The 14,355-nt window shown below is 39.4% G+C and overlaps 1 non-coding gene across 1 annotated transcript; it reads left to right on the forward strand.

Annotated features, from left to right (window-relative positions):
- Positions 1-14,035: 14,035 nt before the first annotated feature.
- LOC148571782 (small nucleolar RNA R71) lies at positions 14,036-14,144 on the forward strand. Its single transcript, XR_015880509.1, has one exon. It is a non-coding gene; the product is annotated as a small nucleolar RNA R71 (small nucleolar RNA).
- The last annotated feature ends 211 nt before the right edge of the window (positions 14,145-14,355 follow it).

Here is a 14,355-nt window from a genome sequence, read left to right on the forward strand (position 1 = left end):
TCATGTTAGTGCCCCACTTTAATTGTCTTAACGTGGTGGTGATTGCCATCTCCAATGTTAGTGACAAAGGTGAGTGTCACTAACGTTGGCTCATCAATTCTTTCCTCTACGTTAGCTTCCACGTTAATGCACTTAACGTGGTAACTAACGTGGCTCATAGTGGCTTAGTCCAATGTTAGTGACAAAAGTGAGTGTCACTAACGTTGGCGATTCCTTGCTCCTTCCAGGTTAGAGTTCACGTTAACTAAGTTAACGTGGCTCTTAACATAGCCAATATAGGCTTAGTCCAACGTTAGTGACAAAGGTGAGTATCACTAACGTTGGAATTATCTTCCTCTTCCACGTTAGAGTTCACGTTAACTGAGTTAACGTGACTCTTAACGCGGCCAATTGCCCTTTTGGAGCGTTAGTGGCACTAACTTTTACCACTAACGCTTGGAGCTTCCTTTTCTTCCACGTTAACTACCACGTTAATGTAGTTAACGTGGTAATTAATGTGGACTATGATGGCTTCGAAGACGTTATTGGCGATTACTTTTCTCATTAACGTTGCAAGCTAGCTCCCATTCCACGTTAGTGGTCATGTTAGTTAGACTAACGTGGCTACTAACGTGGCCTTTCCTTGCTTCCTTTGTCCTGAAATCAAGCAAATAAAGTGCATCAAAGCTCTAATCCAAGTTATGAGTCATGCATCATCCAATTTGTCATTAAATTCATGCATAATTCTCATGAAATCATATAAAATTCACAATGTTTGCTTGAATCAAGATGTAAGTGTAATTCTACCCAAAACTTGCTTATTTCCTAAGAAAATGCATGAAACTACCCTAAAATAGTAAAGAAAAGGTCAGTGAAACTTGCCAAAATGCCTTGGCATCACCATTCTTGAGATCCAAAAAGTCTAAACCTTGTCTGTGGTATTCCGAGTAGGATCTGGGAAGGGATGGCTGTGACGAGCTTCAAACTCACGAGTGCTAGGCGTAGTGACAGGCGCAAAAGGATTACTGAATCCTATTCCAGTATGATCGAGGACTGACAGATGATTAGCCGTGCGGTGACAGTGCATTTTGGACCATTTTCATTGAGAGGACGGGATGTAGCCATTGACAACGGTGATGCCCAACACATAGCTTGCCATGGAAAGGAGTAGGAATGATTGGATGAAGACAGCAGGAAAGCAGAGATTCAGAAGGAACAAAAGCATCTCTATATGGTTATCTGAAATTCTCACCAATGAATTACATAAGTGTCTCTATCCTGTTTTATATTTTAATTATATTTTAATTATCAAATATCCATAACCATTTGAATCCACCTGACTGAGATTTACAAGGTGACCATAGCTTGCTTCAAGCCAACAATCTCCGTGGGATCGACCCTTACTCACCTAAGGTTTATTACTTGGATGACCCAGTGCACTTGCTGGTTAGTTGTGCGAAGTTGTGACAAAGAACTAAGATTATGAACGTGTGTATTAAGTTTTTGACGTTGTTACCAAGGAATGAACGATCACGATTTTTCATACCATGTGTACACAGGTCTTTCAAAAATTTTGTATACTTTGGAATTTGTTGAATAGCATCAAGAAGTGGTATGGTTACCTCAACCTTCTTGAACACTTGAAGCATGTTCAAATCAAATTCCGGCGTTTACTTTGCTTTCTTCACCATGGATGGGAATGGAATAGGAATAGACTCATCCACTATAGCTTTCCTCTTGGGTTCCTTGAGGCTTACTCCTTCTTCCTCATGCCTTTTGTCTACCTCCTCTTCTTCATGTGGAGCTTCAACAACCACTTCTTCCTCATGAATGTGTTCCATGACCCTTGGAGGTATCTCCTCCAATGTAGTCCCCGACCGTAGAGTGATGGAGTTGAGACCGCCCTTGGGATTGGGTTGGGGTTGGGATGGAAGATTAGAAGAGTTTAAGGGTTGGTTGGTGTTGTTGTTAGAGGTTGAGGGTTGGTTTGACATGGCCATTTTTGAAAGCATGTTGGTGAGGTTAGCCAATTGAGCGTCCAAGGCATCAAATTGAGCCTTGTTGCTCTTGTCCTGTTTCTCCATGGCGGCTCTAAGCTCATCAACTTGATTGTTGGAAGATGGAGAGGTTTGGTTGGATTGTTGTCTATGGTGTGGTGCTTGGTACTTGGTGTAGTTGTTTTAGTTTTGGTTGTGGTGATTTTGGTTGGCTTGGTGGTTGTTGTTGTTGTGTTGGTATTGAGATGAAGATTGGTTGTTATTGTAATGAGAAGAAGAGTTGTTCCATCTTTGGTTTTGATTGCTCCCTTGTGCATTATCCCTCCACCCTTGATTTTGCTTACTACCATGAGAGTAGTTGTTTTGGCTTTGAGAAGGATAGGGTGGACGGTTGTTGTAATTCACATTGGCTACAACAAGGGCATGCTCCTCTTGAATTTGATGCCATTGATCGGTGTAATGTGTGGTGCTAGAGCACAAACCACAAATCCTAGGAGGGCCTTCAAGTTGAGCAACTGGAGGTGGGTATTGGATGGCTTAGATAGAGTAGTATTCTTTTTGATCCTTTTTGTATTTGCGTGAGGATGGTGGTCATATCCCCAAGTGCTTTGGTTAAGCTTGCTTTCGGAAGGGGATGGTTCTACCACACCCTTGAGAGGATTACTTCTCACCCTTACATGTTGTGTAGCCTCGGCAACATCATTTATCAACTTCCAAGCTTCTCCCTCCGTCTTGTTTTTTGAAAGAGAACCACCACTAGAAGCGGTGAGCAATCTTCTATCTTCCACACAAAGACCTCCGGTGAAGTAGCTAATGAGCAAGTGAGTGTTCAATCCATGATGTGGACAAGATTTCAATAGCCTCTTGAACCGAGTCCAATACTCATACAAACTCTCTTGGTCTCTTTGCATTATACCCGAGATCTCCTTCTGGACATAATCGGTCTTCTCTAGTGGGAAGAACTTATCTAGAGACTCTCTTCTCAAGAAATCCCAATTGGTCACAATTTCATCCAGTAGCGAATAAAACCATGTCTTTGCTTGCCCTTCAAGAGAGAAAGGAAAGGCAAAAACTATAATAGCCAACTCATCGGCTCCATGCCTTCGAGCCGTAGAACAAGCAACTTGAAAATCTCTTAGATGTCGGATGGGGTCTTGACCCGGCAACCCATGATATTTAGGAAGTAGATGTATCAAGCTACTCTTCAACTCAAAATTTGGATCAAGGTTAGGATACCTTGCTTGCAAAGGTTGGAATATAATATCCAGAGCTCCTTGCTCATGCATAGTGATCTGTCGTGGCTCCGCCATATATGGTTCACCTGTAGGATGCAAAGATGCATTAGTAGTGCCAACAAAAGAATAGGAAGTAGCAGACTCCAAGTCACTCTCGGTACCGCTTAGTGATTCGGTATGTTCCTCAAGAGAGGCCAAAGTACTAGCCGTATAGTCCAACCGCCGTCTAGCTTGCCAAGTGTGTAACAAACTCAGGGTCAAACTCGGCTAAGCTAGAATTCGGTTGAGACCGAGTCATCAAACTTGGGAGTCGTAGCACACAAACAAAAGAAATCTAAACTAAAGCTAAGTATTGAAAGAAAGTAAACTATCTACAATATTCACATATTCACATAATTAATATCAAGGCATATGTTGCAACCATTCCCCGGCAACGGCGCCAAAAATTTGATGTCGCTCAAGGATCACGTCGGAATAGAATGTTTCAATAAAATCCCATTGGTAGTATAGCTCTACCCAACAATAATCCCCGAGATCAAATTTAGAAAGGGATTTGGTTGTCACAAGTTCAACCCCAATAAAAATAACCGAAGTATTGAAACCTTGGGTCGTCTCACAAGGAATGGGCAAACATGTGTTTCAACATTGGTTAGAATTCCGGGGTTGTAAGTCATGAGCAAGAAATTAAAATAAGAATCTTAACAAGCAAGTAATCTTGAAATGCAAGAAACTATTCAAATAACTAAGCAAGATGTAAGCAATTCCAAACTAACAAGATAACATTCAATATAATTCTACTCTAAAACTAAAGAATAACTATGAATAAGACAAGACAATTAGAATTTGGGTTTTCAAATATGAATAATAAAAGCAACCCTTGGCTAGAAATGGAAATTGGGGTCACTATCCTTGTCTAATAACCATATCTTGACAATTTTGAGGAACCAGATTCATTAAGTCTACTTCTATACTTGAAGTACGTTAAATGGTTTGGTCAACATCAACCCATAAGGTCTAACCTCACTACTAATTGAGTTAGTGGTAGGTTAGTGTCAATGGTTATCAAATTGACCACTAAGGGTTCCCAAATAATCAAATCCATTAGACCCAATGACTCAAGTTTACCCAATTCCCTTAGCCTAGGCCAAGAGTAAAGAGAACTACTCCATAATCAAGGTAAACAATTCATCAAACACATGGTAAGCATTAATAAAAGACATGTTCAAATTGCAATTAAATTGAAACTAACAAGTACCTACTAACAATTATCAACATACAATCCTTCAAACAACACAATTAATCATGAAAATCATCAATGTAACATTAACAAGCCAAGATTCACAACATTCATGCAATGGGTATAAAGTGACAATTGACAAGAATTCATAAAACTAACACAAGATCTAAGCAAAATTATACAAAGGAATTCAAATTAAACAATCAAAACTAGTAATTAACAAGATCCAATTCAGAATTCAACAAGGGAAGATCAAATTAAAACTAGATCTAGAGAGGAACAAGGGTTTCTCTCTCTAGAAGAACAAGAACTAAAAACTAACTAAAATATTGTCTAAGTGCAAAATGATTGATCTCCCCTTTCTCCCTAGCATCCTTGGGTCTTTTCCATGCAGAAACAACTTGAATTTGGACCTGAGGAGCCTCAAAAATCACCAGGCATGATTTCTTTTAATGAGGTCACGTGCAGCTTCCCGCGCGTGCGCGCCATGCGTGCGTGCGGTCCGATTGCTTTTGTGATCCATGCGTGCGGGCCATGTACACGTGCGCGTCGATGGGATTTCTCTGATCCGCGCGGATGCGTCCATCCTTGCGTGCCGCTTCCAGCTATCCTCATGCACGCGTGCGCATGCGCGCCCTTTGTGAAGTTCCCAAAATCCAAATCTTCATGTTCCTTCCTCTTATGCATCCTTTCTTTCTCTCTTCTAGGCCATTCTTGCCCTATAATTCCTGAAATCGCTCAACAAATACATCACGGCATCGAATGGCAATAAAAGAGGATTAAAATATAGCAATTCTAAGGCAAAATAAGCATGTTTTTCATCATGAAGCAAAATCAGTAAGAGAACACAAAACAATGCAATTCTTGTGAATAAGTGTGAGAAATATTGACAAAACCCCACAAATTCTACACAATATAAACCACAAAATTGGGGTTTATCAGTCAGCCGGGAAGCTGAAATCTCCCACCTTCACTAACAAATCTTCTACTACTCCATGAGGGAATTTGAATGATCGGTCTGCCAATTGTAGAGCCATTCTTATTGGTCTGGCTTCCTCAATCTTCATTCTTTCCATCATTACCAGGGACATCAAATTTATGCTAGCTCCCAAATCACATAAGGCCTTCTCCATTGTGATCTCTCCTATGATTCAAGGAATTTGGAAGCTCCCTGGGTCCTTCAATTTCTGAGGTAGTTTATGTTGGATGATGGCACTACATTCTTCAGTTAATACCACAGTTTCATCATTCCTCCAACTTCTCTTCTTGGTCATTAACTCCTTTAGAAAGTTAGAATAAAGTGGCATTTGCTCTAATGCTTCAGCAAAGGAAATATTGATCTGCAGTCTCTTGAAAAGCTACAAAATCTGGAGAATTGACTGTTGATGACATGTCACCATGTCATGTTTTTCTATGCTTTTTCATGTAAGAAATTGATAATTAGTGCTTAAATATTGCATTATTTGGTGCTTAAATGGTATATTTCTTTGATCTTTTGATTTGATAAACTTTGTAGAAAATAAGAAGAAAAAGAAGCAAAGAAGCACAAAATAAGCTAAAAAAGAGAAAAAAAGAGCTTTGGGGCACACTTTGAAGTTGGAGCACACTTTGGAGCCTTAGGCCACGCTTTTAAAAGCGTGGCCCATGACCAAATCAAGGAAGCTTCATCAGCACAGCCACCCAGGAGCTCAACGTTTGCACCAACGTTTGCCTCAAACGTGAGGTCAAACGTTGGCTAAGGAATACCTTGGGAAATGTTGCTCCCCACAGCCTGAAGGGGTATACTTCCAACAAGAATAACTTGAGCTACAGAGCTTCAAATGAGGTGATTCAAAAAAAAATGGAAAGTAGGAATCAAGAGCTTTCCAAGCATATATGGCACTGCATGGTGGACACTAAAATTGAGGGAGAAAACTGCCCCAAAATGTGCATAAACGAACATGGTGGCAACCTGCAGTGAGGCCAACTGACCTCTGCACCTTCGACGGAGTATAACTCGAGCTGTGGAGCTCCAATTGATGCGCTTCTAATGGCATTGAAAAGTATACATTTAGAGCTTTCTAACAATGTATAATAGTATGGGGTGAAAAGCACGTTCGAGCCTCCAAAACGGGCAATGTTCCCAACGTTTGCGTTCACGTTTGACCTCAAACGTGGGGTCAAACGTGAGTGACAGCAACACCAGCGACCTTGTCTCCTTCAAAGGAGCATAACTTGAGTTGTAGATGTCCAATTAAGATGATTCCAGTTGGGTTAGAAAGCTGACATTTAGAGCTTTCCAACGATATATTGCAATCCATATTTGGCACGAAATTGAGGCATGAGTGAAAGGCATCTTTAAGGACCAAATGTTGCTAGATGGATGCCCTGGAGGGGAGCCCACGTTTGCCTCAAACGTGAGGTCAAATGTTGGCCAAAGAATGCCTTGGAGGAGATCACGTTTGAGCTCACGTTTGACCTCAAACGTGAACCCAGACGTGAGTGACAGCAAAATGGCCATTTTGCATAATGCCTTCACGAAGACGTTTGAGTCAACGTTTGCCTCAAACGTTGACTCAAACGTGAATGTTCCAAAGTCCAAATTGCAAGCGGATTTCTTCTCAAGACCAATGCCATCCGGATCCATCTTCAACCCAATTCCACTCTAAAGCAAGCAAAGCCCACATGACTCAAAGGCACACAGAGAAGCTAGATTAGAAATTTCATTTTGTAAATATTATTTTCATTTTTTTCATTTTCATTTTGTAAAAGCCTATATAAAGGCATTAATTTCATTTCAAAAAGGTAGGCTCTAATAGAGAGCATTAAAGGCTGGAACCACGAGGGAGCATTAGGAATAGAGAACTCTCTCTCTTTAGTTTTTCTCTTTGTTTTGAATCTTGGGTTGAGAATTGAAGGAATTCTGTTTCATTCTCACCTTGAGAATCATCTCTATTTCTTCTTCTACAAAATTTCAGTGAATTAAGGATTTGAATCAACACTCTGTTTACTGCTTTCATCTTCATTTCTTTTGCAAATTGTTCTTTATTAGATCAAGGAAGGACTTGAGATCTAGACTTGTTTTCTAGTCTCATTGAGCCCCTGAGATCTTCAATTTCTCATTGAGATTTTGAAATTGAGCCATGCTGCTCTTGATTTTAAAGTGATTTTCCAAATCTGGTGAACCTGCTGCATCTTTTACTTCTCTGTTTCATTGTTACTTACACTTCCGTGTTTGATTTCATGAATCCCAGTACCCAATTTCCTTTATTCTTCTTGCAATTTAACTTTCTAGTTACTTGATCTACTGCTTTCTTTTAATTTCCAGCACCCACTCCCCTTTAATTTCATGCAATTTACATTTCTTGCAATTTAAGATTCTTGCAATTTACATTTCTTTCTCTTTAAGTTACTTGCCAATTTACATTCTGCAACTTTAAATTCATTGTCCTTTACTTTCTGTTGGTTACAATTTCACACAATTCACTTCAATGTTAGCTTGACTAAACTAATCACCCACTAAAGTTGCTTGATCCATCAATCCTCGTGGGATCGACCTCACTCACGTGAGTTTTACTACTTGATGCGACCCGGTATACTTGCCGGTGAGTTTTAGGTGTTTTGGAAATTCGTTTTTCCACAAATTTTCCCATCAAGTTTTTGGCGTTGTTGCCGGGGATTGATTTAGATCAACAATGATTAAGTGGGTGAGAAGTCTAGATCAAGCATTTTCTTTGTTTTTGTTCTCCGTTTTAAATTGATAGCAAGGTGTTTGAGCTATTGCGTCACTAAGAAGTTCTTTCTCTGTCACATGATTTTCAATTTTCATTGATGTTTACAAAATACAAATGGAGTTCAACTCATCTTATGGTCAAACAAAATTTTATGGGATATCACCCACCATCACCAATCTCTAATGGTGGCTGGGAATATCACCAAGAAAATACAAATTCTAAGCACTCCAATCCATGGAGATTTGCTTCAGAGACACAAGATGAGCAAGAAAACCATATGGGATATTTTCTTCCACCACAAAATGATGCTGGTCATGATTCTAATGGTGGCTGGGAAGAGAATTCTAATGCTCCATATGATATTCATCCAAAGATGCCATCACTTGACCATGCTTCAATAGAAAGCCCCTATCAAAACTCACCACCCACACAAACTTCTATGAACCAAAGCCTCTCAAAGCTTGAGACCATGTGTGAAAAATATGAGAGAGAGGCACAAATATCCTGGAACGAGCAAGAGAATTCATTCAAAGATATAAAAGTGATGATAAACCAAATGTTAAGTGCAAGGGAGAAAGTGGAAGAGCAAGATGAGGAGGCTACTGCATCAAGTGAACTTCCAATAAAGAATGAGGTGGTTGAAAATGAAACTGCACTTGAGGTAACAAAGGAACATTCACAACCCTCACAAACTTCCCTTGAATCTGTGATTGAAAAATATGAAGAAGAGATGAAGAAATCTTGGGAAGAACAACAAACCTCCTCCATAAAAGAACTATTAAGTCAAATGTTGGGTGCAAAGAAAGGAGTGGAGGAGCATGAAAGTGAGGAAGTCATTCTAGAAAAGTTACACTCAAGTGAGGCAGAGAAGTACATGAAGGAAGAGTTCATGGAACCACCAATTCAAAAGACTCTTGATGAAAATAAAACTCCAATAATCACACAGCAATCATGTCTTGAAATCAAAGAAGTGAAGGCAACTAGCAAGAGCACCAATCCTGTCCCTAATCCAGCAAGCAAGATCAATCAAGTCATCTGCAACAGGAAGCTTGCTGAGGAAAGGCCAAGACATGGGACAGTAGCTGAATCTTCTCCCCCCTTAAAGTCATTCCTCTTAACAAACTGGAAGAAGAGAAAGAAAGTGAAGAATAACATGTCAAGCTAATGACACTAAAAGAGCACTTGTTGGGAGGTAACCCAACCGTAGGTAACATTTTTTTCTCTGCTTTGTTTTCTTTCTTTGCTTTGTTTAAATTTCAATAAATTGACATATGGTTGCATTCTAAGTTTGGTGTTGCTATGCAACAAAAATTTGCTTCCAATCTTTACTGGATGCTTGCATCAATTCCAAGAGAAAGTGTCACACTAAGTTTGGTGTGCCACTTATACTTTTATGCAATGTATCATGCACACCAACTTATATTTGCAAAAATAATTTCTCTGTTTCTCTGTGCCCTCATATCTTTAATTTTGCTTGCTTGAAACACATGTGTTACTAACATTTCATTGTGTAAGACATTCATAATCCATCTTAGCCCCATAGCCACGGTTCTAATAGTTGCTTGAGGATGAGCAAGCATTCTGAGTTGGTATGGGAAGGAGGAGAATGGGAGGAAAATGACAACAATAGAGAAGATGAACTACAAGGTTGTAAAGTTCCTTTTCCTCTCATTTGTTTCAAGCACTATAAACTGCATGATTGTCTTTACCCTCTCTGTATGCATGTGTGTATGAAAAGGCATAGTTTGATTTCTAAATTGCAACATGGTGCTGTGGCATTATGACTACCAACTTGATTTTTGTGAGTTCAAAAGCAATAAAGCATCATGATCATAAACAAACAAGGCATTAAAGAAGAACTTAGCATGTGCATAAAAGTATTGGAAAGCTAGTATATTTGATTGTTGCTTAATTGCATTAGATTTTATTTAATTGAAGTTTTCATCTAGCACGTTTTGTGAAATCTTTTAAAAATCATGAAAATCTTGAAAGAAAAAGCAAAAAAGGGCAAGAAAAGAAAAAGGGAAAGAATGAGAAAGCTGAAGGCTCTGAGTACCAATGGCAATTTATTTGTTAAGTACTTGTGGTGTTTATGTATCAAGCCAAATGCTTGAAAACAAAACACTTAGAAGTCAAGGCTAGGCTCAAGTGCAAAAGAACTCCCTCAAAGCTCAAGGTTCTGAGCATCAATGATTAGAGAGTGAAGAAAAGAAACAAATGAGCTTAATGAAGTCCTTTAATTCAAATGCTTGTGGTGCTTATGTATCAAGTGGTAATACTTGAAAACAAAGCATTTAGAATCGTAGCTTTGTTATTAACTCATGGGGCAAAGCACCCAAAAGGAGAAGCTAATAAGAAAATCAAAAGCTTGTTTCAAGGAAGAAATATAAGAAAAAGATTTCATAAATTGAGCTAGATGGAAGCATCAATCATTTACATCTCTTTTGTGATTGTAGCATGCTTAGAAAACTAGCTTACCATGAAAATTGAGTTGCTACTCTTCTTACCTTGGATTGTCAATCTTTAATGCATGATTCTTTTCTTGCTTGGGGACAAGCAAGGTTTATGTTTGGTGTTGTGATGACATGTTACCATGTCATGTTTTTCTATGCTTTTTCATGTAAGAAATTGATAATTAGTGCTTAAATATTGCATTCTTTGGTGCTTAAATGGTATATTTCTTTGATCTTTTGATTTGATAAACTTTGTAGGAAATAAGAAGAAAAAGAAGCAAAGAAGCACAAAATAAGCTAAAAAAGAGAAAAAAAGAGCTTTGGGTCACACTTTGAAGTTGGAGCACACTTTGGAGCCTTAGGCCACGCTTTTAAAAGTGTGGCCCATGACCAAATCAAGGAAGCTTCATCAGCACAGCCACCCAGGAGCTCAACGTTTGCGCCAACGTTTGCCTCAAACGTGAGGTCAAACGTTGGCTAAGGAATACCTTGGGAAATGTTGCTCCCCACAGCCTAAAGGGGTATACTTCCAACAAGAATAACTTGAGCTACAGAGCTTCAAATGAGGTGATTCAAAAAGCAATGGAAAGTAGGAATCAAGAGCTTTCCAAGCATATACAGCACTGGATGGTGGACACTAAAATTGAGGGAGAAAATTGCCCCAAAATGTGCATAAACGAACATGGTGGCAACCTGCAGTGAGGCCAACTGACCTCTGCACCTTCGACGGAGTATAACTCGAGCTGTGGAACTCCAATTGATGCACTTCCAATGGCATTGGAAAGTAGACATTCAGAGCTTTCCAACAATGTATAATAGTATGGGGTGAAAAGCACGTTCGAGCCTCCAAAACTGGCAATGTTCCCAACGTTTGCGTTCACGTTTGACCTCAAACGTGGGGTCAAACGTGAGTGACAGCAACACCAGCGACCTTGTCCTCTTCAAAGGAGCATAACTTGAGTTGTAGAAGTCCAATTAAGATGATTCTAGTTGGGTTAGAAAGCTGACATTTAGAGCTTTCCAACGATATATGGCAATGCATATTTAGCACGAAATTGAGGCATGAGTGAAAGGCATCTTTAAGGACCAAATGTTGCTAGATGGATGCCCTGGAGGGGAGCCCACGTTTGCGCCAACGTTTGCCTCAAACGTGAGGTCAAACGTTGGCCAAAGAATGCCTTGGAGGATATCACGTTTGAGCTCACTTTTGACCTCAAACATGAACCCAAACGTGAGTGACAGCAAAATGGCCATTCTGCATAATGCCTTCATGAAGACGTTTGAGTCAACGTTTGCCTCAAACGTTGACTCAAACGTGAATGTTCCAAAGTCCAAATTGCAAGCGGATTTCTTCTCAAGACCAATGCCATCCGGATCCATCTTCAACCCAATTCTACTCCAAAGCAAGCAAAGCCCACATGACTCAAAGGCACACAGATAAGCTAGATTAGGAATTTCATTTTGTAAATATTATTTTCATTTTTTTCATTTTCATTTTGTAAAAGCCTATATAAAGGCATTAATTTCATTTCAAAAAGGTGGGCTCTAATAGAGAGCATTAAAGGCTGGAACCACGAGGGAGCATTAGGAATAGAGAACTCTCTCTCTTTAGTTTTTCTCTTTGTTTTGAATCTTGGGTTGAGAATTGAAGGAATTCTGTTTCATTCTCACCTTGAGAATCATCTCTATTTCTTCTTCTACAAAATTTCAGTGAATTAAGAATTTGAATCAACACTCTGTTTACTGCTTTCATCTTCATTTCTTTTGCAAATTGTTCTTTATTGGATCAAGGAAGGACTTGAGATCTAGACTTGTTTTCTAGTCTCATTGAGCCCCTGAGATCTTCAATTTCTTATTGAGATTTTGAAATTGAGCCAAGCTGCTCTTGATTTTAAAGTGATTTTCCAAATCTGGTGAACCTGCTGCATCTTTTACTTCTCTGTTTCATTGTTATTTACACTTCCGTGTTTGATTTCATGAATCCCAGTACCCAATTTCCTTTATTCTTCTTGCAATTTAACTTTCCAGTTACTTGATCTACTGCTTTCTTTTAATTTCCAGCACCCACTCCCCTTTAATTTCATGCAATTTACATTTCTTGCAATTTAAGATTCTTGCAATTTATATTTCTTGCTCTTTAAGTTACTTGCCAATTTACATTCTGCAACTTTAAATTCATTGTCCTTTACTTTCTGTTGGTTACAATTTCACACAATTCACTTCAATGTTAGCTTGACTAAACTAATCACCCACTAAAGTTGCTTGATCCATCAATCCTCGTGGGATCGACCTCACTCACGTGAGTTTTACTACTTGATGTGACCCGGTATACTTGCCGGTGAGTTTTAGGTGTTTTGGAAATTCATTTTTTCACAAATTTTCCCATCAACTGTCTTTTTCATTCTTCCTTAATCGTTGAGGGTAAGGAGCTTTTGGGACATATGGCCTTAGGACTTCTTTTGGTGGATTGGGAGCATGTGTTTGTTCTTCTTCCTTGTCGCTTAGGCTTCCATTTGCTTCCCTCTCTTGAGTTTCCCTTGAGGCTTCTTTCAGTTCCTTTCCACTCCTAAGTGTGATGGCCTTACATTCCTCCCTTGAGTTTGTCTTGGTGGCACTACGGGGGTTATGGCTAGGGGCTTGCTTGGACAGGTATCCAATTTGTGCTTCAAGTTTCTAAATGGCAGCATCTTGGTTTTGTAGGTTAGATCTCACCTCCTCCTTGAAATTTTTCATGTCTTCAGACTCCTTACAAAGATTTTCAAGCATGGCTTCAATCCTAGATAACCTGTCCTCAGATGGTGATGGTTGGGTGGAATTGGGGGGTTGAGAATGGTTGTTTTGTGGTTGATATGAAGGTTTGTGAGAAGTTTTGTATAGGTTTTGGTATGATCTTTGATGGGGTTGTTGGTAAGTGAAGTTGTTGTAATGGTTGGAGTTGTGAGGTCTATGATCTTGGCTCTGGTTTTCTTGGTTTCCCCACCCAAAATTTGGGTGGTTCTTCCAGCCAGGGTTATAGGTATTGGAGTATGGATCATGTGCTTGTCTTGAGGCATTTCCAATGTAATTGGCTTGTTCCCAATCACTCCCTTCCTCTGTATTCAACTCTTCTTGTGCTGGTGGCTGAATATGGATTGCTACAGCTTGATTCCTCTCCATTTGTTTAGTAAGGTCTGCCAGTTGCTTAGTGATCATCTTGTTTTGAGCTAGTATTGCATCCATGTGATTTAGCTCCATCACTCCTCTGTTGTTGCTTCTGTCAGAGGCATAGAAATATTCGTTATTGACCACTATTTTAATGACATCTATAGCCTCTTCAATTGTCTTTTTCTTGTTGAGTGAGCCTCCAAAAGAGTGATCTAATGCTTTCTTTGACTCATGTGACAGACCCTCATAGAAAATATGTAGCTGCACCCACTCATTGAACATTTCAGGAGGGCATTTCCTTGTTAGTTCTTTATATCTCTCCCATGCTTCATATAGAGTTTCACCATCTTATTGCTTAAATTTCTGCACTTCAGCTCTCAAACGGTTAACTCTTTGTGGAGGATAGAATCTTGCCAAGAATTTGTTTACCATATCTTCCCATGTTGTCAAGCTTTCCATAGGAAAGGATTCTAACCACTTAGATGCCTTGTCCTTTAGAGAGAAAGGGAACAAAAGTAATCTTTAAGTGTCTGGATGAACATCATTTGACTTTACAGTATCACAAATTCTCAGAAAGGTGGTCAAACGTTGATTAGG

Source organism: Arachis ipaensis, chromosome B3 (genome assembly GCF_059453495.1).
Source record: "Arachis ipaensis isolate K30076 ecotype BB chromosome B3, ASM5945349v1, whole genome shotgun sequence".
NCBI lineage: Eukaryota > Viridiplantae > Streptophyta > Magnoliopsida > Fabales > Fabaceae > Arachis > Arachis ipaensis.